Raw genomic sequence first — 15,148 nt, 5'->3', positions numbered from 1 at the left:
TTTTTTCTCGTGAATAATATTAATGACACATGTTGAATCTTGATGAAAATATACCTTGGAAATATTCTGTTAATCAGTACAATGAAAAATCAGTCCAAAGTTGCAAGCATGCTGGATGTTTGCAAATATTCTGTTACAGAGTTTAAAGTGAAATTGATCACAAGAAGCCCAAAAGAAGCTAGGACTTAAACTGTTAGATCTCAGAATGCAAGGTAATATGTGGTAGAAGCCAGGGTATTGTGTGTGTTACCTCAACCAGATGTGTCTGAAGAACCCAGTTAACAAAATTAATTAAATATTTCTAGTAAGTAAAATGCATACTTAACTGATGGAAGTTTGCTGTAGTATGAGAATGGACCTACTGGAACAAATAAATCTGAGCCAACAAATACTGAGACAGTGATGAGACAACATATGTTAGGATTAGAATTCTTCACATAAATGTTGCAGAGCAAATCATAGTGATGAAGGCAGATTGGGCAGATATAATAATTTTTGACCTGTATGATCCAATATTCATTGTTTTTGATATTGTGAGAAATTCCTCAGTAAACTCTTTCCTGTACTATACTACTGTACTATATTACTTACAGAGAGATCAGTATTGACTTTGCATTTGAAATGTAACCAGAAATTTCCACTGCTGGTATTGCAGTTCAATGGCTTTTAAATTTTCCAAATACGATTACTAGTTTCAGAGTAATTACAATATTTAAAACAAAGGATTTATCTGCTTTGAACTTTAAACCAATTGCTATCTTATCTGGAACTCTGTGATTTTATACTCACATATGGAAATACATCATGATAGACATCAGTATAAAGGGGACACAGACAAAATGCAGTTTTCTTCTGTCTGTGTCCTTTACCTGTGTCAAGTGATGCTTAGTTTGAAAAAGTTAACTACTTTTACAAATCAAGAGAAACTAGATATGCAACTTATTTACAGAGAATGTAGAGGGAACGCAAAGAGAACAGTAGTGTTGTACATGTAAAGGTACTGTCTCCAACATGAATGACAATTCAGCAAGTGTGCAAAAAATTGTTATTGGACGGACACTCAAATACTACGCATAAGATAATGAGCAAACCTGCAATAAGGAGAGTGAATGAAACTACTGTTGCTCACAGTCAATGTGTTAGTTACAGAGAAATTCTGAATACGTCTGAAGTAAGTCAGCCCAGTGTTGCTCAAATCTGTGCACCAACAGCTTTTATTCATATCATGCTTCACGTGACTCTAAAATTAACCAGTGGGACTACAGAAGCCATATGGAATTCTGTCATTCAGTTGTGATGCGAGACCCTGATGGGAGGTTCTTTTTTCCAAGGAGGCTATTAACCGATGATCCTGTGCAAGCTTCTTCATCTCCCAGTACCTACTTACAGCCTACATCCTTCCGAATCCGCTTAGTGTATTCATCTCTTGGTCTCCCTCTACGATTTTTACCCTCCACGCTGCCCTCCAATACTAAATTGGTGATTCCTCGATGTCTCAGAACATGTCCTACCAACCGATCCCTTCTTCTAGTCAAGTTGTGCCACAAGCTCCTCTTCTCCCCAATTCTATTCAATACCTTTTCATTAGTTATGTGATCTACCCATCTAATCTTCAGCATTCTTCTGTAGCACCACATTTCAAAAGCTTCTATTCTCTTCTTGTCTAAACTATTTATCATCCACGTTTCACTTCCATACATGGCTACACTCCATACAAATATTTTCAGTAAGTCAGATGCAAGATGCACCAAGGCGTGGATCGTGAACTGGAGGTCCCTTCCCGGTAGGTTTGAACAAAGTGTAAGTGTTGCGGATGACGTTACCTTTATAAATCATGGAAAGCTGACAAGTTATGTTGCACCAACACCCTTCCTAGAGGGCTTCATAATCTATGGGCAGACTGGCCAGCCTGCCACCTGCGCTGCACAATTCAGAAGTGTGGGCCAGCAAAGTGCTGACATGACATGATGCAAGCCACCAGCCCAGTGCAGTTGCGTGCTGGATTGCATCATGGTACGCTGCCTTCGCCTCTCCAAGAGCTCAGAAATGGTGCCCTGTCATAACAGAACCTGCCCAAGCTAACATAAATACTAACAGTACCTGTTACCAACTATTGCTTACACCAAGAACAACTACACGCTACCAGCTGACATAATGTCGGTCATCCAGTCTCGTCTCCAATTGGCTGCTGCCTCCATTAGAGACTTGTCTATGGAACACATGCAGATTTGATGTTGTCTGAGGCCTTCCACTAGCTCCCATCAACCAACTCCTGGGCACCGCCTGCATCTACATAAGACACTCCACAAGCCAAAGTATGGCAATGTGGTGGAGGGTACCCTGTGCCACTACTAATCATCATTCCCTTTCCCATTCTACTCTCGTAGTTTATCTTCGTGGTCCTTACGCGCAATGCATGTTGGCAACTGTAGAATCGTTCAGCAGTCAACTTCAAATGACAGTTCTCTAAATGTTCTCAATAATGTTCCTCAAAAAGAACATTGCCTTCTCTCCAGGGATTCCCTTTTCAGTTCCCAAAGCATCTCCGCAACACTTACACTTTGTTCAAACCTACTGGGAAGGGACCTCCAGTTCACGATCCACGCCTTGGTGCATCTTGCATCTGACTTACTGCTGGCTAGTCAGTGCTGCCTTCACACCTAAGAGCATGGCTGGCCATAATATTATCCTGCTGTCATTGTAAGCCTGACATCAGCGAGAGCATTCTGTGAGCATCGTGTCCCATACCTGTTGCTAGTCAGCCATTTTAGTGTGACAGACACATTGCTGCCCAGGTCCATGCACACCATCAAGATACCATCTACAGCAGTTGTATCAATTCCCCTGAATAAAATATGTGGTTCATATTAGTGAGTTTATGGTTCCACAACAGCCAGAGAACTGGCTCTTTGCACCTCCCATAAAAGCTATCTTTCTGAGACTTCATCTTGGGATTCAATGTTGTAGATCATCTTGGCTCCATAACAGAAATAAGCATTATTGGGCTGCTGAAAACTTGCACTGGCAGCGATGAATCTGCGCTGGCAGCAATAAACTGTGACCAACTCCCCAGAGTTGGAGCCTGTGTCTGCCCCTGAAGCTCGAAAGGCATATCAAGAGAGTTCAATGACTGAACCCAAACCAAAGAATAAGAAAAATTATTCAGTGTTTTTGTCGGTCGAATAATCAATTGTCTGACATGGTGTGTGGAAAGCTAACTATGTCACTATGTACAACAATGTAACATTTTTTTCTGATTTCATCAATGACTTGTGACAAACAAATTATTTTGACAATATTAAATTTTAAAACGGTAGTAATGTTATACTTTGATAGTACCCTCTAGTGATCATTTGTAAAAACTTAAATGGCGACACCAAAACAAATCATTCTGGAGTGAGAATTGTGTGCTACCATTCTTTCTATTTCCATTGGTGAAGTTATTAAAGTGGAATTTTACACAGATTTCTGTGGTGCTCAAGAAGGTGTGTGTGTGGGGGGGGGGAGGGTGGCGTTAGGGGGGAGGGGGTGGTGGCGGCTGGCTGACATTAACAAAGCCATCAAATTGGAAATGACCATATAATGCAGTGAAAGGTGAACAATAAAAACTTTTTTGGGTTAATTTAAATTATGGTCCATAGATGCTAGAAACTTTTTAAACAATCTAACAAACATCAACAACTTTTATTTCATTCTATGCAATATTTCGGTCTTAAGTAAGTAAATTTATAGTGTTGTGCAACACTGACAAAAAATCTTTACAGTAACACAGTCTATTAAAGCCTGTTCAATCAAACTGTCATAGAGAGTAAATTTTCTTAATGATGGCAGGCTGCAGGGACTGATACCTGAGAGGAGAAAGAGCAAAATAGGTCATACAGACATATGGTTAGAAAGACATTCCAGGGGAGATATACCTGATTGAAGGTGTAAGTGTAGGTGCAGGTTTCAGTGACAAAGCACCCATCAGAACACACCAGGCTAGTGGGAATTCAGCTTGTACTAGTGTTTTAATGCCACACACTGTCCATGAGAACGGAGCACTCACACATCGATACTAGTGTGTTCTTATGACCTTTTTTTGCTTTTTACCCTCTCATTGATTGCTGTCTCATTTTTTCTCCAATTCATGGAAGAACCCTCCACAGGTGAGCATGACTGGCATAAGGTGAGAAAATGTACTATTGTACTGAGAATAAACCAAGAAATTGATAGTTGCAGAAAGTCACAGAGCAGTTTCAGGAACTTTTGAGGGGTTAAATTAAATTAGATGAGGAGTAACCAGAAAAATTGATTGTTGCCACCTCTGTCATGACCAGGGCGAGTGATTGGTGGAAGTGACTTAGTAGCACTTAGAAGCCAGTAGTTCAGCACCCTTGACATGTGAGCAGAGGGGGCAGAGAGTGTTTGTCTGGCTTCAGGCTGATGTGTAGTCAAGAAAACATCATTGATTAAACACACATCTCATTAGTGAAAACACTACACAATTAAAGCAATGCTCTGGGTCGGAAATGCCCTTCTGGGCATTTTCTAAAGGCAGCAGTTGAAGAAGTGCCGAAGTAGGCAGCTGGCTGCAGCTTCCAGTAGTCTATGGCGACACCAGCTACTAAACAGGAATGCTGACACGAGGTCGTGTGTTTGGCAACTGGACTTAGCTTCTCAACTGAAGACAGTTCACACTAGAAGGCATGGAATCCTGCCGTAGAGGAAAACTGCTCTCAGCAGTATTGTTTGACCTTGCAGGCAGAGGCAAACAGCAACAGCATGCCCACAGATAAAGGTGACTGTGTGGCCATCGGTCCCAATCACGAACAGTAGTTCTACAGGGCAGGAGGTTGACAGTGGCTGGCAGTATACCCCAAGGTGGCCCACTGGCTGGAAGACAGTAAGTCCACAACATTGGACTTGGAGCTAGCAGTGGGCCTGCAGTCAGTGGAAGCCAAGTGGTGGCAGCTTGTAGATTCATGTCAAGCTGTAGAATGACATGGACTTCTAGACGCTTGTAGTTGCCCACTGCATGCCTCTATCTAAAAATGAGAGGTACTGATACAAGTTTGGCACCTACTTTTTTTTTTACCAAGGCATCAATTCCTGTCATATAACCCGAACAGAGCCTATAGCTTGGGCATGACATAATAAGGCCACTATGCTGTAGTGGCAGCTATCTTTCTGCTGTGTCATCATTGTGACACTGGTCCATAGGCTGACCTGGCAATGTGGTAATCACCTTAAATCATGGTGACAGTTTTTATCACATTAGTGGGCAATTCCTGACCTACCTGTGTTTGGTTGGCTCCAGTCTGACTCACTTCCATGGTCGTATTGTCATTTTATCAGTCACTCCAAAAAATAGAGCTGGCACTGCTCTTTGACAGATCCAGTCACAGCACCCCAGCTCATGGTAATTTTGCAGAAACTCTACATACATCCTATAAATCACTTATTGTGTACAGTACATTCATCTTTTCCCTCACAATAATAATGAGGTTACTACAAGGGTCATTTTCTGCGTGCTTAACCTAAAACGCAGTCCCATGTTCAACTCATTGGGTTTTCTCCTTTTCACACATGACCATTATTTCATCAAATTACTACTTAAAAACTAGCAAAGCAATATTACCAGTCTTTACTCTTGACTCTACCCCTAAAAACTACTTATCAATAAATAGATTTACTCACTAAGCTTCTTATGCTGATCAGGCAGCACCTATACCCAATTTCACCTGACTATTCCTTATGGGCTGTGGGTAATCAAGTCCAATGCCTGTAGCTATAAGTTTGCTTACTTTCCTCATTTTGCTTCCATAAACATTCTCAGTCGATCCTTCACTAGCAAATTAAAAAATAGTGCTGGGAAACTATTTCCCTCTTAACAAATTTCCTTAACATATTGCCTTTCCACAGTAAATCGGTCTATTAAGTTCATCTCTTATATTCATCATTTCCTCCTGTCTATCTGGTGGCTTCTTTACTTGTTGCTTTGATACATCTCAGAACTCTGTCTATGCAACTGTACCTATCCTTACATTTTCCCAGAAACAACTATGCTCACCACAGAAGGTACTACCACATACAATATATTGACAGACAGTTGCACTTATTTCCCCTCACTGTAATACTGATTATCACTGGTGACAGCTTCCCCTAGCTGGAACAGTGTTACCCTAAGTTTAGCCATGCTTTACCTCCAGTGTGTACTGTTTTCTAAGTGTCATCACCTAAGCCTGGATTTGTATGCAAAATCAAATGGCAAAATATGCTTGCAAATATGCACTAAAAATTCATGAAATATGCAAAAAGAACATTAAAAATAAAAATGGTTTGATTAAAAAGTATAGTCATCAGTTCATCACAAATTAATTATTTGTACTTAATTACTGTAGAAAAGTATTGCAGTGCTTTAATCTAAATCTTAATGGGTTACAGTCTTTGGTTCCTTTTACCCAGCATTAGGCCAGTGTGGAACATTCCCCGGCCTTTCCATTATTATTCTTCTATGACTGTTTTGCTCTAGTCCAGATTCTTCCTCCTTAAACTGGTCTTTATAGAGCCAATCCAGCTTGCTCTAGGTCTCCCTCTTGTCCTCAAACTTGGCCTCCATCATTTTTGGTACTCTTCCTTTCCAATTCTCCTTACATGTTCAAACCACTGCAACTTCTTGTTCTCCTCTCTTCTGTTCATTGTCCAGGTATCCTATGGATACGTCAGCATGGGTGTGAAGTACGTCTTGCATGAGCATTTCCTTACACTTCGTTGGCACTTTTCTTCTCCAAACCAAGCCCATCACACACCGCTGAATGCATTCCTCTGCCGTACTCTTGCTAATTTCTGCCTCCACGCTTGCATTCTCCATCATCATACTTCCTAGACATTTAAAGTCATCCAATTTCAATATCCTGTCCCTTGCCTTCCTGTCTCTTCTGATTATCAGCCATCTTGCTTTCATCCCCACTGTGTTTCATTCCATATTCTTTTTGTTTCATTTAAGATGTCTATTTGTTCTTGTACAGCTTTACTGTTGGTTCCTCACGCCACAATGCCAATGACAACTAGTTCTCCCTTCCTCTATGAGCTTCTTTTGTCTATTTCACTATTCCATCCATCACCATTATAAAATGTAATGGTGACAACACACTTCCTTGTCTCAACCCTGTAACATACTAAATGAATCAGTTCTTCCAACTTGGGGCTGGGCACATGCTTTCGACACTGCTTGAAGAATTTCGGTTGTTTAGTTTTCCAACTTCCTTTCTCTCCAGAGTTTCCCATATCTTTCCTCTGGGGACTGACCTTCACCAAGTCAAGAAACGTCATCACCACATCTTTTCCACACTCCCAACGTCACTCCATGAACTGTTAATCTACCACGTTGTACGCCATACCACTACTCTTCTGACCGATTGTCCACTCCCAACCCCACCACAAATCATATTTCCGTCAATTATTTTTGCTACTTGTGATACCATTGTGATCCTCGAGTAGTTATAACACACTTTTCTGTCTCCTTTCTTGAACACCCAAATTGTTATTCCCTTTCCCCATCTTAGCAGGTCCAGCTACCTTTATCATCTACACATTTGTTTCATAAATCCCAGGTGCCCTTCCCCGTTTTCATTCTTCTAAGCACTAGTTCTACTTCTAACAGTTATATTTTTCTCCTCTTTCACACCCAGACCCCCCCTGCCAGACCTCTGTTCCATTCTCAGAGCTGTTTCTCACATATGGTAGTTTGTAAAAGTACTCTTTCCATATTATTTCCTCTGGCTGCATTATTAGTTCCCCATTGTCCCCTTTCCTTCCTCTTACTCCTTGTAATTCCTTACAGCATCCTTTTGCTGAATTCCTCCCAGCTTTTCCTCTTTTCTTCTGTTCTTCTGTGTGTGTGTGTGTGTGTGTGTGTGTGTGTGTGTGTGTGTGTGTGTGTGTGTGTGAGATTGGCGCTCAACAGTGAGGTCATCAGTGCCCTTACACTTATGAAAACAAACGAATGTGGAGACGAACTAAAAGTGTTGTACACGCATGCACTCAAAATGACAACACAATAATTCTGTATCACTTGCAATCTCACATGCACTAAAACCAATTAGGAGGGAAGAGAGCTAATCAAGAAATTAAAACACAGAAGAACTAAAAGCAAATCACAGGGAAATGTGACTTTCTGACCACTTACAAAAAAAACTAAGGTGAGCCAGCCACCCTTTGGCACATTAAGAACATCTCCTTAAAATCTTGTTAAAAAACACTGGATAATTCACAAAACTTTAAAACCCTAAAAACATTTGTTTGATCATTACATAAAATAGATGGCAGATCTGCCAGCAAATCTGCTGCAGCCTGCTGGTCAGCAAATAAAATGCACTCCAATAAAACGTGGCGCACCGTGATTGTGCATGCCACAAGCACCACACATCTTAGGTCCTCTCGCTGGAGTAAGAATCCATGTGTCATAGGGCTGTGGCCTATGTGAAGATGAGTAAGAAGGACCTCATACCACCAATGTGGCTGGATGGAAGCACTCCACAGTCCAGTTGTGGGCTTGATGATATGAAGCTTGTTATCAGTCACTGCCAGCCACTTGTCTTCCCACCGACACGCGACTTTGTACCTCAACAGCAAGGTGATAGCATGCAGGGGGATAGCACACCAAAATACCAGAGGATCACAATACATCTCCTTGGCTGCTCAATCCGCCCTTTCATTCCCCGCAATTCCAATATGCCCATGTACACCTCCTTCCCCAGTCATCATAATTGTAGGAGGGCATTCTGGTTATTCTGGTTTACTGTACCTTCTGGGTACAAAACGTTGGAGAGAGTAAAGGGTGCTCAGATAATCTGAACAGATGAGAAATCTAACACCTGGAGAACATCTCATCTGCTCCAGTGTTCGCAAGATCGCATGTAATTCTGCACTGAAGACAGTGAATTCTGGAGGTAGTCTGACCTTGAGGACATGACCTGGGAAAATGACAGAGCAACCAACTGAGACCCCCTGCTTAGAACCATTCATAAAAACAACTACACAGTCATGGTACTCACATAAAATATCAAAGAATATTGCCTTGAAAATGGAAGCAAGAGTGCTATCTCTCCTATACCACACCAAATCTAAAATCATTCTGGGTCTCTCCAGTAACCAGGGCGGCAGACGGTTAAAACCCTGGATTTGGGGTCGCACTGGCTCCACACCGCGTGACTCCAGCACATGCTGCGCGCGGATCCCAAATGCATCGTGGCTCGTGGACGGTTGGAAAGAAGGCATTCCAGAGGTGGGCGAGCAACAGTATGGAGTGCTGGTGAAGTTGGAGCTGCAAGGAACTTACATGCTTGACACACCATGAGGAGCTGGCGCCAGATGGTAAATGGTGGTTCCCCCGCCTCAGCACAGATGCTAGGTATGGGACTGGTCCGATAAGCACCTGTAGCCAGCCGAATCCCCTCCTGATGGACAGTTTCAATGATCCGCAAGTAAGAGGGCCTCGCTGACCCATACACTGTACAACCACAGTCCAGCCGCAAACGCACAGAAGACTGATAAAACTGAAGGAGACGTGCCCTGTCTGCTGCCCAAGACCTGTGGCTAAGGCACTTGATGATGTTCAGTGCCTTTAGGGTTCTGGCTTTCAGGTCTCGCAGGTGTGGTAACCATGACAATTTGGAGTAAAAAATGAGGCCCAGAAACCACACTGTCTCTCTAAAGCGTAGTGTGGTGTCCCTCATATTCAAGGCAGGCAAATTAAAAAGACAACGAGAATGAATAAAATGAACGCACACTTATGTGCAGAAAACTGGAAATCCATCTTTGCAGCCCACTCCTCTAACCTCCGAACTGTAAGTTGCAACTGACAGCTCACCGTTGCAACACCAGAGAAGGAACAGAAAACAGCAATATCATCTACAAATAAGGACCACTGTACAGGACACTCTATCGTAGATGTGGTACTGTTGATGGCTATGACAAAGAGGGTAACGCTTAAAACACTGCCCTGAGAACACCATTCTTCTGTTTAAATTGATCAGACAGTGTGTCACCAACTCGGGTCCTAAAAAACCGCTGAGTCATGAATGACCCTATGAAGATGAGGAGGTGGCCACGAAAGCCCCATTGATGCAGTTGTGTGAGAATTCAGAGTCTCCGAGGAGTATCGTATGCCTTACTTATGTCGAAGAATATGCCATTACAGTGATGCCTACAGAGGAAAACCTGCTGAATAGCCGCCTCTAGGATGGTCAGATTGTCGACAGTGGACCAAAATCTTCAGAATCCACACTGAGAGTGGCTAAGGAGTTGCCTTGTCTCTAACAACCAAACCAGACGATGGTTAACCATTTGCTCCAGGGTCTTTCCTACACAGCTCATTAAGGTGATACTCTGATAACTACTGGGATGTGTGGAGTCCTCTCCTGGTTTGAGGAGAGAGATCAGAATTGCCTCCCTCCATGAGTTGGGGGAGCTGCATGTCTGGATATTGATTAAAGCATTCGAGGAGGATTTCCTTTGATCCCACTGGCAAATGTCGAAGCATGCAGTACTGGATTTGGTCGTGACAGGGTGCAGTGTCATGGATCTCTTTTCTTCTGCTATCACTTTCTTACATTTCTTTTTACTTTCCTGCCATTTCCTTTTACTTTCTTCTTGATTATTCCTGTTCCATTCACGACATACTTTCTTCTTTTCTTTTACAGTTTCCTTTACCTGTTCCTACTCCTTCACCCTTCCACGCATTGTGTCATGTTCTTTGCAGAGCTTACAAATGCCTCTTTTATATGGAATAGAGTATAGTACACTGTAAACACACCCTGCTGCCCACTGCAGCTGTTGCAATAGATGAGAAATGTCATCCTGAGGTTTTCCACAGTGAAACGCTGGTACCGCGCGCCGCGGAATTTGAATCCCCGCAGACGTCATGGACGTCAAAGACCACTAGATGTCTCTGCACCATCGCGCCGTAAGCTGTGGTGGAGCGCGCGTCCTGGCCCACATTTAGTGTGAGGGTGCCACAGTGGAACACGTGGTTCCAGCGGCCAATAGCGGCACTCCCGATAGAGTATTTAAGTGCCTGCCTCTCGCTCAGCCAGCGAGTCTAATCATTGCGTGAGTCTCGACACATCGCCTTGACAACAGACATAGTGTTTATTGTTCTTTGTTTTCATTACTAGTGGAAGTCTTGGATTCGTTTGGTTGTCTCTGTCACTCCGTAGCTTCTTGCGTGTTGTCGTTGTAAGATATCTCTCCATCATCTGTCTTTTGTGTCCATCCTTTCCATTCGTTTGTTTGTTCACGGGCCGCTCTCTGTTTGGTCCCGCCGCGCTTTCTCGGCCACCCCGCGACCGGAACGGTCGCAGTCTCAGCAGGTTACAACAGAAACTACTATTACTACTGTCACTGAAGGAGGCTTTGTAGCATGAAAAAGAGCTCTGTAGATCACAAGATGTCACGGGTACATTAAACTCAAAATCTCTCCTTTAGCGAGTTTTTATTGCATTTCGCACGTTTCCTCGGCTGGGTGTTTTGCAATTTCACGAACTGTTTTACAGCTTGCATTTTTAACAAGAACTGCATTAAACTCATCAAAAGCAAATTCTGCAACTCTGTGTGTTTCAAAGATCAAAGCCAGCCATACTTTATTCACCATACTCCACACTGCTGCAATGAATTGTTCTTAACCTACAGTTCCTTTATGATTTATGGTAGCACAATGAAAAGTGACTACATATCTACAGCAAATTATTTTCTATATTACCTGAGTTTTAAGACTCCTGAGATCTGTACAGAAGCTGCATCTTCCAGATATAAAGTGTCCAAATTCTTTTTTCAGTTCTCTGAAATGTTTAGCATCCTAACCTAAGGCATCTAACTACAAACCCCATCGTGCTAGAATAGGCTGTGGATGTAATGATAATTTTGGAGCCAATTCTGTGAAAACTGAAAGTAGCAATTTCTCTAATGAAAATTTTTTTGACATGGGAACAGGACTGTCAATTTCCAGATATTGTGATCTCGCCGTTTCTGGAATGTGGCATAGCCCTTAGGCTAAACAGATCAAATATATTAGTTTCTGGGTAAAGAACTTTATAGTGCATTTGCTCCTTTTACATTGTATGGAGCAGCATCTGTAAGAAATAACAGCATATTGTCGTATCTTATACCATTTGGCCACAAGAAAGCTACGGAATCATTAAAAGAATTTGCAGTTGTAGAATGGATTACTTTTTTAAATATTTAAATGTCTAAGAGTTCAGTTTCAATTCCAGATTTCACTTCACTGACAACTGCACTACGTACATAATGGCCTGCAGCAACTGTGGTCTCGTCTATTGAAAGCCAAATATTTTCACATTTTAACGCATCCCGAATATCATGGTACACACATTCTACTGAGGACAGTTTCATCAAGCACTTGCTAGAGAAATTTTTAACTAAGTTTTACCATAAATAAATTTATTTTCCACAGAGCAATGTTTGCACTTATGATTACTGAACGTAATTTCTTGGCAAATGAGTCACATGAACCTTCCATATCATCGACCTGTCCCCTAAATGACATACTTGCAAATTTTTGAGGTACAGCAGATTTTCTGGTTGCATTTTGTTTGTAGTTCACTGTGTTCAGATGTGTACTACTTGGAACTTTTGTCAGAAACAATACTTCACTCACATAATAAACTAAATCTAAATAATATTTGTCCCTCATCACTAAAATTATAGCTCCCAAACTCTGAAACACATTTACTTAACGAAACAAAGTATTACTACACATTCTTGCTTTTGAAGAACTGTGATTGCAACTGCAAGTAAATGCATGTAACACATACAGCAGATGTGATCTTATATTATACCTCAGATGATTCACCATCACACTACAGCGCACACATACAGACAAGGAAAAAAAAAAGCTCCAGATTTCCCAGTTGAAAAGAAGCTATAGCCCGGGTAAAAGTAGAGTTTTTCATATTAAGTGACAATATACTTCTGCTTGGAGGTGTAAATCTTATTAATCCATTGAATGGTAAAGATTTTATATATTGACATAGAACTTCCTGGCACTTTAGGAAATGAAACCCAGCAAACGACAATGCATTTTGGAATTATGTGCGGTAACATGTACACTGCATATTTAGGAAAGGATAAAAATTCCCCCAAATACAGCAAGGCAGCTTCCAAAGCACTGAAATCGAGATTTCGCCTGTGCGATGCACTTTTATCAGCCAATCGTAGTTTGTGTCAAGTAGTTTTGATAGGAAGTGACAGAATATCTTCAAAGCATAGGACACATGATGTAGTCTGCCAACAACAATATATATATATATTAGAAAAAATAAAAAATACTGAAGGTGCCATTGACAGGATCCTAACAGCACAGCTTAAACTGCAGCAGCTGAATATTTCTGACAAGCACGATTACAAATGGTTCAAATGGCTCTGAGCACTATGGGACTCAACTGCTGAGGTCATTAGTCCCCTAGAACTTAGAACTAGTTAAACCTAACTAACCTATGGACATCACAAACATCCATGCCCGAGGCAGGATTCGAACCTGCGACCGTAGCGGTCTTGCGGTTCCAGACTGCAGCGCCTTTAACCGCACGGCCACTTCGGCCGGCCACGATTACACATTTCACTGATGTGCAATTAACATTTTGTGGGTTACCTGGCTTAATACACCTTGACTTTTCCACAGGAAAGACAATAACGTGTGAAATCGTTCAAGAACTCACCTTGCACTTTGTTTTGAAGAGTAATTACACTTTTGCTATTGTTGTTGCTTAATTTGTAATCTATGAAAGAACTAGAATAAATATGGAAACCAGAGTTGAAGCTTTGTCTTCTTTAGCGTGTGTTGCCCTTTAAGATATAGTAATCTACCACAAACAAGCCAGTAAAATTTTAAACAATGGCATAAATAGCAGGTCTTCTGCGTCCAAAATTTTTCTAAGCAGCTGGTCCTCAGAGTGTTAAGTTTTGAATGAGAATCATACACTCAGTGATTTAAGAAATTCATCACGCATCCTCACATATAATATAATTCATCTTGCACAGAAGGAAATTTACTTACAATATTTTCACACGACCTGTTAAAAATATAAATAGTTGTGACGTCATGCTCATCAAAACCAGTCTGTTGTTACAAACTATTGTATAGTCTTTGTCCTAAACCCTTTGACTCATTTTGCTGTGGGCAGATGCTTATGAGTGCACTGCGATTTGTTGTTGTATGGCATATTTTCTTTACACTGAAAGTTGTATGTTGGTGTTACTCCCCTGTTTATGTCTTACTGCTGCGGTATTATTCTGCAGTAGCTGACTGTAGTAACAATCTTTGTCAGACTATAAGTTCTTACCAGTCAGAAGTACAAAAATTTAACTGAAAATCAAGACAATGAAAAAGTCCCAGAATTCTCAGGGCACATACATCCTGCACTATGAATGAGGGAAACCTCAGCATCTGTTGTAACATGGCTAAACAATTATCTCATATGATGAAATCTTATAACTACAGCCACAAGCCGTCATTTCAAGAAAATAAAGTGAAGTATTACACATGTCAACCAAGTAGAATTTTAAATACTTTACTTTATGATTTTTTGATAAAATATTAATTGATTATGAATGAGAACTTTGATTTTGGCTAGAAAAAGGGGAATATGCCATTACTTGTAAATTCTAATAAATATGCATGCAAAATCAATTTTCCCCAAAATATGAAGTTTAAAACTGCACTTGTGATCTCATAAAGGAGACTGTTAATGCATACTTTTAGAGCATTCAAAAAATAAATGCATTTTGCATGCATATATGCACCCTGGTGAACCTCTCGATTCTCAGGCACAGTCTCCAAAAAGGATTTAGCCTTGTTGACTCAAAACCAGTAGTTGCACTACAACATACACTTTACTTTTTTCCTCGTTTTTAACCAATCATTTGTCAAATTCTTTCTGCCTCTTCTCCACTTGCTCTGGACACTTCCCTGTACAAAGCCACTTTTTTCTCTGCAACATTTACTTTCACAACTATATCTGCTTGGTCTGCTTTCAGAGCCACTATCTCCTTTTGCAAAATTTTCCCCAGGTTAGCCCCCTATGTTACTGCCAACGACATGATTGATCCTCTCTCATTCACACAAAACAAAATCAATGTGGACACTTAA

General features: G+C 41.2%; 1 protein-coding gene across 4 annotated transcripts in view; it reads right to left on the bottom strand.

Moving 5' to 3' along the window:
- LOC124797833 (serine/threonine-protein phosphatase 6 regulatory subunit 3) overlaps positions 1-15,148 on the bottom strand; it is a 188,955-nt gene that overhangs the window by 28,391 nt on the left and 145,416 nt on the right. The window lies entirely within an intron of this gene.

The sequence above is a fragment of the Schistocerca piceifrons genome, chromosome 1 (genome assembly GCF_021461385.2).
Source record: "Schistocerca piceifrons isolate TAMUIC-IGC-003096 chromosome 1, iqSchPice1.1, whole genome shotgun sequence".
Lineage (NCBI taxonomy): Eukaryota > Metazoa > Arthropoda > Insecta > Orthoptera > Acrididae > Schistocerca > Schistocerca piceifrons.
This window is presented reverse-complemented; position numbering and strand designations above follow the sequence as displayed.